This window comes from Somniosus microcephalus, unplaced genomic scaffold, assembly GCF_052327205.1.
Source record: "Somniosus microcephalus isolate GS21.2 unplaced genomic scaffold, FLI_Smic_1.0 unresolved_chr8, whole genome shotgun sequence".
NCBI lineage: Eukaryota > Metazoa > Chordata > Chondrichthyes > Squaliformes > Somniosidae > Somniosus > Somniosus microcephalus.
This window is the reverse complement of record NW_028225186.1, coordinates 38,428,117-38,439,106: the sequence shown is the minus strand read 5'-3', so window position 1 is coordinate 38,439,106 and position 10,990 is coordinate 38,428,117. Positions and strand designations below refer to the sequence as shown.

Here is a 10,990-nt window from a genome sequence, read left to right as displayed (position 1 = left end):
CCATTCGGCCAATCGTGCCAGTGCTGTCCCCTTGAAAGATCAGACGTTCTTTCCCCCGCTCTTATCTGCATTTCCCTGTCCTCTCTCGTTCCGCAGTGCCCCGCAGAAAAGACAAACAGAAGGAGAACACCATGCTAACGAGGAATTGATGCAGGAGCTTTTTATACAGTTCCTCACCGTTTAAAATCATTTTAGGTTCAATTTTTCGCTGTTGATCTTTTCCAAGGAGCACGTTAAGGTGCTGCCCAAAGGTTTAAAATTGGGGATGTTAAAATTCCTCCCCGTCGGGGATTTTCACCCCGGTCTCCCGCGTGACAGGTGGGGATACTCACAACTATACTAACGAGGAAGTGAGCAATGTAATGTATGTCAGAGTAAGAATCGAGCCTGTTACACAGAAACAGGATGCCATTCAGCCCCTGAAAACTGTTGCACAGGAACAGGAGCAGAACATTCATTCCCTTGATCCAGTTGCACAGATAAAGCTAATATATTATTTATGCTCAAGTGATGTGTTTGCTATGAAATGAATTGTTTAAAATGTTAACCTGCATTGGCCGGGAATCGAACCCGGGTCACCCGCGTGGGAGGCGAGAATTCTACCGCTTGAACCACTAATGCACGCCGAGTTAACAAATTCCATTTTCTGGTAGCTACAATTTATTTTTGGCTTTTGTTAATACAAGCGGGGACACTGCGTTAACATAAAAAGCTAAATGCAGCAGATACTGCATCTGGAATTGTTGACTGAATGCTGGAATCACTTCGAAGGTCCTGGAAGATCTGTGGACAGAGAATTACAGGGTTAACCTCTCAGGTGCATGAGCTCACGGCAGAGCTAAGATTTTGCACTTTTCTAGGTGCCGCGGGAGTTTCCTTCCAACGTTGTTTAGCTGCTCAAAAATTACATAATTAAGAAACTAACGTTCCCCAAAAGAATAAATAGGAGCAGGATTGGGCCATTCGGCCCCTCGAGCCCCGCCATTGAATAATTTCGTGGCTGATGAGATCTTCGACACAACGCAACTTTTCCGCCCGCTCCCCATAACCCTTGACTCCCCGACATACACAACTCGTTTGACGTCTTACAGTGTGGCCCGAGGGACAAGCGACTTCAGTTATGTTGATGGTGTGGACAAGCTGGAATTGCTTTCCTCTGGAGGCTAAGAGGAAATTTAATAAAGGCTTGCAAAATTTCAATGGCTTTTGATAGAGGAAATAAAGACAACCGCTTTCCAATGGCAGGAGGGATGGTAACCAGAGGTAGAATTGTCTTATGCAGCGAATGCTAAGGCCTCATGAATATCAGGATAAATTATCACGGCCCAGGTACTCTGTCATTCGAGTCTTGCACACGTATCTGATGTGGCATTCTTCACACTGGCAATGAGTTGACTGATAGCCGTGCTGTGATCAGCTAAGATTGTTAGGGAGATGCAGTCGGCATAATAATACATGGAAGGCGGATAATAACCGTAACTGTTCTGACACTGTGAGGCACACATAAATGTGGGCATTTAAGGTGTCTTGTTCCCAATGTCATTCCCTGCTGACTTTGAAACAGCAGGCATTTTACAGAAGGCAAGGAAGTGAATGTTGCACCTCGGTACCGAATGTTGCGCTGCTGACTGTTGAGGCAACAGCAGCGTGGAAAGTTGAAAGGTTGATGAGGTGCAAGCATTGTTTCGCGCGGGTGCTTTGATTGCTGGCATTTCAAACAGCCAGAAAAAGCACTAGTTCCCTGACCGGGAATCGAACCCGGGCCGCGGCATTGAAAGCACCGAATCCTAACCACTTGACCACCAAGGAAACTATGGAAAACATCCTGCCAGCAAGCTGAACAATGCAGTCTTTCCTCCTTGCTGCTTTGAAATTAAGGTCACTTTCGCGCCAGGCAAACTTTTCGTACAAGATGTCATTTTTTAGGCGAGATCACAAACGACATGTTCAAGAAACCACAGCATCAATTGCGGGTAGGCGTCCACCTGAAATCTATTTGCTTCTGTGCTTTTCTCAGTGATACACAGTCAGAGAAAAGCCGTCGGGATATTTAATAATCAGCACCAAAATATCAAGGACAACACAGAGGAAATAGTAATGCACTGCTTGAGACAAAGACTCAAACACATACACGAACACAGATGTGTGCTCACTTTGTGTGGGTATGTCTCAGATATCCATATGATTCATGGAAGCTTGCAGTACAGTGTGAGGCCATTCGGCCAATCGTGCCAGTGCTGTCCCCTTGAAAGATCAGACTTGCTTTCTCCCGCTGTTATCTGCATTTCCCTGTCCTCTCTCGTTCCGCAGTGCCCCGCACAAAAGACAACCAGAAGGAGAACACTATGCTAACGAGGAATTGATGCAGGAGGCTTTTATACAGTTCCTCACCGTTTAAAATTATTTTAGGTTCAATTTTTCGCTGTTGATCTTTTCCAAGGAGCACGTTAAATTGCTGCCCAAAGGTTTAAAATTGGGGATGTTAAAATTCTGCCCCGTCGAGGAATTTCACCCCAGTCTCCCGCGTGACAGGTGGGGATACTCACAGCTATACTAACGAGGAAGTGAGCAATGTAATGTCTGTCAGAGTAAGAATCGAGCCTGTTACACAGGAACAGGATGCCATTCAGCCCCTGAAAGCTGTTGCACAGGAACAGGAGCAGAACATTCATACCCTTGATTCAGTTGCACAGATACAGCTAATATATTATTTATGCTCAAGTGATGTGTTTGCTTTGAAAATTACATAATTAAGAAACTAACCTTCCCCAAAAGAATAAATAGGAGCAGGATTGGGCCATTCGGCCCCTCGAGCCCCGCCATTTAATAAGTTCGTGGCTGATGAGACCTTCGACACAACGCAACTTTGCCGCCCACTCCCCATAATCCTTGACTCCCCTGTAGCTGAAATATATGTCTATCAGACATACAGAACCCGTTTGACGGCTTAGAGTGTGGCCCGATGGACAAGCGACTTCAGTTATGTTGATTGTGTGGAAAAGCTGGGATTGCTTTCCCCTGGCGGCTAAGAGGAAATTTAATAGAGGCTTGCAATATTACAGTGGGTTTTGACAGAGGAAATAAAGGCAAACGCTTTCCAATGGCAGAAGGGATGGTAACCAGAGGTAGAATTGTCTTATGCAGCGAATGTAAAGGCCTCATGAATATCAGGATAAGTTATCACGGCCCAGGTACTCTGTCATTCGAGTCTTGCACACGTTGCTAATGTGGCATTTTTCACACTGGCAATGAGTTGACTGATAGACGTGCTGTGATCAGCTAAGTTTGTTAGGGAGATGAATTCGGCAAAATTATACATGGAAGGCGGATAATAACCGTGACTGTTCTGACACTGTGAGGTACACATAAATGTGGCAATTCAAGTGCCTTGTTCCCAATGTCATTTCCTGCTGACTTTGAAACGGCAGGCATTTTACAGAAGGCAAGGCAAGTGAATGTTGCACCTCGATACCGAATGATGCACTGCTGACTGTTGAGGCAACAGCAGCGCTGTGGAAAGTTGAAAAGTTGAAGCATTGTTTTGGCTTTGATTGCTGGCATTTTAAACTGCCAGAAAACGCACTATTTTCCTGACCGGGTAATCGAATTCGGGTCGCGGTGGTGAAAGCGCCGAATCCGAACCACTATACCACCAGGGAAACTGCGAAAAGCGTCCTGCCAGCAAGCAGAACAATGCAGTCTTTCCTCCATGCTTCTTTGAAATTCAGGTCACTTCCACGCCAGGCATCTTTTCGTACAAGATGACATTTTTTAGGCGGGATCACAAAGGACATGTTCAGGAACCCACAGCATCAAGTGCGGGTAGGCATCCACCTGAAATCTATTTGCTTCTGACCCACTGACCACAAGCTGACCGATCACAAAGAAAGTGACCAAATGATCACAATCTGAAAGAACACACAGAAACTGACCCATTGACTAAAACCTGATGGAACAAACACTGAAACTCTCACACTGACCACAAACTGACCTAAGACACCGAAAGTGACCCATTGACCACAACCTGGACAAACACACAGAAAGTGACCAACTGAACAAATCATGACTGAAGAAACAGAAACTGACCCACTGACAACAACTTAACCGAACACAGAGAAACTGTACCACTGATCAAACACTGATGGAACTGACAGAAAATGATCCACTGACCACAAACTGACCGAAAACAAAGAAACAAACCCACTGACCACAAACTGACCGAGCACACAAAGACTGGCACAATGAGCTCAACCTGAACAAACTCACAGAAACTGACCCACCGGACACAACATGACCGAACTCACAGAATCTGACGAAATGACAACAACCTTACTGAGCACACAGAACTCACCCACTGACCAAAACTTGAACAAACACAAAGAAACTGAACCACTGAAGACAACCAGACGTAACACACATAAATTGGCTCACTTACCACAACCTGACCGAACACAAAGTAACTGACACACTGTCCACAACCTGATCGAACATACTGATTCTGATACACTAACCACAACGTGACTGAACGCACATAAACTGACATACTGACCAAAAAGTGACCGAACACACAGAAACGAACCCACTGACCACAACCAGACCGAAAGCACAGAAACTGACCCACTGACCACAACCTGGCTGATCAAACATAAACTGACACAGTGACCAAGTCCTGACTGAACACACAGAAACTGACCCACTGACCACAACCTGACAAAACACACAGAAACTGGCCCACTAACCACAACATGACCAAACACACAGAAACAAAACCACTGACCACAACATGTCCGATCACACATAAACTGACCCACTGACCACAAATTGACCGAACACACAGAAACTGACCCACTGACCACAACCTGACAGACCACACAGCAACTGACACACTGACGGCAACCTGTACGATCACACAGAAACTGACCCATTAACCACCACCTTTCCAAACAAACAGAAACTGATCCACTGACCACATACTGACCAAAGTCAACCAAACTGAACCACTGATCACAGCCTGCCCAAAACTCAGAAACTGACCTTCTGATGATAACCTGGCCGGACATGCAGAAACTGGCCAACTGAACACAACCTGACCGAACACACAGAAACTGACCAACGGACCAGAACCTGATCAAAAACACAGAAACTGACACTCTGACCACAGCCTTACCAAACACAAAGAAACTGAGCCACTGACCACAACCTGGCTGAACACACAAAAACTGTCCCACTGACCACAACCTGACCAAAGACACTGAAACTGACACACTGACCACAAATTGAACGAGCACACAGAAATTGAGCAACTGACCACATCCTGACCAATCACATAGAAACTGACCCACTGACCACAATCTGACTGAACACACAGAAACTGACCCACTGAGCAGAACCTGACTGAACACACAGAAACTGACCCACTGACAACACATGACAGAACAAATAGAAACTGGCCCATTGACCACAACCTGACCGAACTGAACCAGACTGAGCCACTGACCACAACCTGACAAAACATGCAGAAACTGACCTTCTGGCCATGACCTGAGCGAAGACACAGAAACTGACCGACTGACCACAACATGTCCAAACACAAAGTACCTGACCCACTGTCAACAACCTGGCTGAACACACAGAAACTGACCCACTGACCACAACCTGACAGAAAACACGGAACCTGACACAATGACCACAACCTGAACGAGCACACAGAAACTGACACACTGAACAAATACTGAACGAACACAGTGAAACTGACCCACTGAGCACAACCTGAGAGAGCACGCAGTAACTGAGCAACTGGCCACAAGCTGACCAATCACACACAAACTGACCCACTGACCACAACCTGATCGAACAAACAGAAACTGGCCCACTGACCACATACTGACCGAACTCAACCAGACTGAGCAACTGACCACAACCTGACCGAACATGCAGAGTATCACACACTGACATATCCAGACCGAAAACACAGGATATGATCCACTGACGACAACCTGACCGAACAGACAGAAACTGACCCATTGACCACAACCTGACCGAACAATCACTGAAACTGACCCACTGACCAAAACATGAGAAAGCACACAGAAACTGACCTTCCAACCACAACCTGAGTGAACACAAAGCAACCGACCCATTGACCACAACCTGACCAACTGAACAATTCCTGACAACTTGGCTGAACACACAGAAATTGATCCACGGACCACACACTGACAGAACTGACAGAAAATTATCCACTGACCACAACCTGACCGAACACCCATAAACAAACCCACTGGGCACAAACTGACCGAGCACACAGAAACTGACCCACTGACCACAACCTGACCAAACACACAGAATCTGACAAGCTGATGACAACCTGACCGAACAAACAGAAACTGACACATTGACCACAACCTGACCGAAAAAAACACTGAAACTGACCCACTGACCATAACATGACCAAGCACACAGAAACTGACCTACCTACCACAAGCTGACCGAACACACAGAAACCGACCCATTCACCGAAACCTGGCCAAACACACAGCAACTGACCAAATGAACAAATCCTGAAAGAACACACAGAAAATGAACATTGGACAACAACTTGACGGAACAGACAGAAACTGACCCACTGACCACACAATGACGGAACCCGCAGAAACTGATCCGCAGACCACAAATTGACTAAACACACAGAAACTGACTAACTGACCATATTTGGACCAAACACACAGAAATTGACACACTGACCACAATTTGTCCGAACAGAGAAACACTGACCCATTGACCACAATCTGACCCAATACACTCACAGTGACCAAATGACCATAACCTGACCGAGTACACCAACACGGAACCACTGATACAACCTGACGGTGCACAGAGAAACTGACTCACTGACCAGAACATGACCGAACACACAGAAATTGACCCATTGACCACAACCTGACCGAACAAACACTGAAACTGACCCACTGATCAAAACATGATAGAGCACACAAAATCTGACCTTCAAACCACAACCTGAACGAACACAGAGTAACCGACCCATTGACCACAACCTTTACAAACACACAGTAACTGACCAACTGATAAAATCCTGACAACTTGACTGAACACACAGAAACTGATCCACGGACCACACACTGACGAAACTGACAGAAATATATCCACTGACCACAACCTGACCGAACACACATAAACAAACCCACTGGGCACAACCTGACCGAGAACACAGAAACAGACCCACTGACCACAACCTGACCAAACACACAGAATGTGACAAACTGACGACAACCTGACCGAACAAACAGAAACTGACACATTGACCACAACCTGACCGAAAAAACACTGAAACTGAACCACTGACCATAACATGATTAGCACACAAAAACTGACCTTCCTAGCACAACCTGACCGAACACAAAAACCGACCCATTGACCGCAACCTGGCCAAACACACAGCAACTGACCAAATGAACAAATCCTGACAGAACACACAGAAACTGAACATCTGACAACAACTTGATGGAACAGACAGAAACTGACCTACTGACCACACAATGACGGAACCCACAGAAACTGATCCGCTGACCACAAATTGACTGAACACACAGAAACTGACCAACTGACCATATTCGGAACAAACACATGGAAATTGACACACTAAAAACAACTTGTTCGAACAGACAAACACTGGCCCATTGACCACAATCTGACCCAATACACTCAAAGTGATCAAGTGACCACAACCTCACCGAGTACGCCAAAACTGAACCACTGACAACAACCTGACGGTGCACAGAGAAACTGACGCACTGACCAGACACTGACCGAACACACAGAAAGTGACCAAATGACCACAACCTGAGCAAACACACAGATAATGATTCACTGACCACAACCTGACAGAACACACAGAAACTGACTTACTGATCACCGCCTCTCCGAACACACAGAACCTGACCCACTGACCACCACCTGTCCAAGCACACAGTAAGTGACCCATTGATAACAGTTTGACCACACACGCAGAAACTTACGCATGGAACACATCCTGACCGATCAGACAGAAACTGAAACACTGACCAAATCCTGACTCACAATACAGAAACTGACACATTGACCACAGCTAGTCCCAACACAGAGAAACTAACCCACTGACAACAACCTGATTGAACACACCGAAACTGACAAAATAACCACAACCTGAGTGAACAAACAGAAACTGACCCATTGACCACAACCTGACCGAACACACAGAAACTGATACAATGACCAACTCCTGACTGAGCACACAGAAACTGACACACTGACCACAACTTGAATGAACACACAGGAATTGACCCACTGGCGACAACCTGACCAAACACGCAGAAAGTGACCCATAGACCAGCACCTGTCAAAACAAACAGATACTGACCCACTAACAACAACCTGGCTGAAGACACAGAAACTCACTCATGAACACAACCTGGCCGAACACACACAAACTGACCAATGACAACAAACTGACCGAACAAACAGAAACTGACCCACTAACCACAACCTGATGGAACACAGATAAACTGGCCCACATACCACAGCCAGACTGAGCACACAGAAACTGTCCCACTGACCAGAACCTGACAGAACACATAGAATCTGACCCACTGTAAAATCCTGGCCGAACACACAGAAACTGACCCACTGACAACGTTTTGACGATACACACAGAAACTGACCCACTGACCAGATCCTCTCCGAACAGACAGAAATTGACCCATTGAACACAACCTGACCGAGTACATAGGAACTGACACACTGAGCAAATCCTGACTGAACACACAGAAACTGGGACACTAACAAAAACTTGACTGAACACACAGAAACTGACCCACTGACCACAAACTGAAGGAATCGACAGAAATTGTTCCACTGACCACAACCTGACTGAACACACAGAAACTGACCCACTTAACACATTCTGAACGGACTCACAGAATATGACCCACTGACAAAAATCTGACCGAGCACACAGTAACTGACCCAGTAACCACAACCTGACCAAACACACACAAACTCACCCATTGACCACAACCTTACCGAACACACAGATCCTGACTCACTGACCACAACCTGACCAAACACACAGAAACGGACCCACTGACCACAACCTGATCGACCACACAGAAACTGAGCAACTGACCACAAACTGACCGAACACACAGAAACTGACACACTGACCACAACTTGAATGAACACACAGGAATTGACCCACTGACGACAACCTGACCAAACATGCAAAAAGTGACCCGTAGACCAGCACCTGTCAATACACACAGAAACTGACCCACTGACAAAAACCTGGCTGAAGACACAGAAACTGACTCATGAACACAACCTGGCCGAAACACACAAACTGACCAATGACCACAAACTGACCGAACACACAGAAACTGATCCACTAACCCCAACCTGATGGAACACAGAGAAACTGGCCCACATACCACAGCCAGACTGAGCACACAGAAACTGTCCCACTGACCAGAACCTGGCAGAACACATAGAATCTGACCCACTGAACAAATCCTGGCCGAACACACAGAAACTGACCCACTGACAACATTCTGAAGATACACACAGAAACGGACCCACTGACCACAACCTGACCGAACACACAGAAACTGACACACTGCCCACAACCTGACCGAAAACACAGAAACTGTCAACCTGACCTCACCCTGACTGAACACGCAAAAACTGACACAGTGACCAAGTCCTGACTGAACATACAGAAAATGACCCACTGACCACATCCTGACAAAAGACACATAAACTGACACAATGACCACAACCTGAACAAACTCACAGAAAGGGACCCACTGACGACAATCTTATCTAGCACGCCAAAACTGACCCACTGAACACATCCTGACCTAACACATAGAAACTGACCCACTGACCACAACTGCCCGATCACACAGAAACTGCCACGCTGACCACTACCTTAACGAACACACAGAAACTGACTCAGTGAACAAATCCTGACTGAACACACATAAGCTGACCCACTGACTACATCTTGGCCAAACACACAGAAACAGACCCACTGACCAAATCCTGACCGAACACACAGAAGCTGACCCACTGACCACAACCGGACCGAGCATACATAACCGGACCCAAAGACCACAAACTGACCGAACACACAGAAGCTGACCCACTGAACACAACCTGATCGATCACGCAGGAAACGACCCACTGACCACAACCTGACCGAATGCACTGATAATGTCACACTGAGCACAAACTGACCGAACACACAGAAACTGACCCATGGAACACAACGTGACTGAACAAACACAGAAACTGACCCACTGACCACAAACTGAATGAAAAAAACTGTAAATAACCCACTGACCACAACCTGACCGAGCTCACAGAAAAGGTCCTTCCTACCAAAACCTGACCCAACACAACGAAAGTTACCCATTGACGACAACCTGGCCGAAAACACAGAAACTGACCAACTGAACACATCCTGACCGAACACACAGAAACTGAACCACAGAAACAACTTTACCAAACAAACAGAAACTGACCCACTGACCACACACTGATGGAACCCACAGAAACGTATCCACTGACCATAAACTGACTGAACACACTGAAACTGACTAACTGACCACAACCTGACCGAGCAAACAAAAATTGACCCACTGGCGACAATCTGACCGAACACACAGAAACTTCCCCATTGACCACAACATGAACGAACACACAGAAACTAACCCACTGAAATTAACATGAATGCACACACAGGAACTGACCCACTGAACACAACCTGACTGTACACAACAAAACTGAACCATTGACCACAACCTGGCCAAACACTCAGAAAGTGGCCAGCTGAACAAATACGGACCGAACACAGAGAAACTGACCCAATGACAATAACTTGAACGAGCATACAGAAACTGTCCGACTGACCACACACTGACGGAACCCACAGAAA

At 46.3% G+C, this 10,990-nt stretch overlaps 1 non-coding gene across 1 annotated transcript; it reads right to left on the bottom strand.

Moving 5' to 3' along the window:
• Positions 1 to 549: 549 nt before the first annotated feature.
• Positions 550 to 621, bottom strand: trnag-ccc (transfer RNA glycine (anticodon CCC)). The gene has a single exon. It is a non-coding gene; the product is annotated as a tRNA-Gly (tRNA).
• Positions 622 to 10,990: the final 10,369 nt, after the last annotated feature.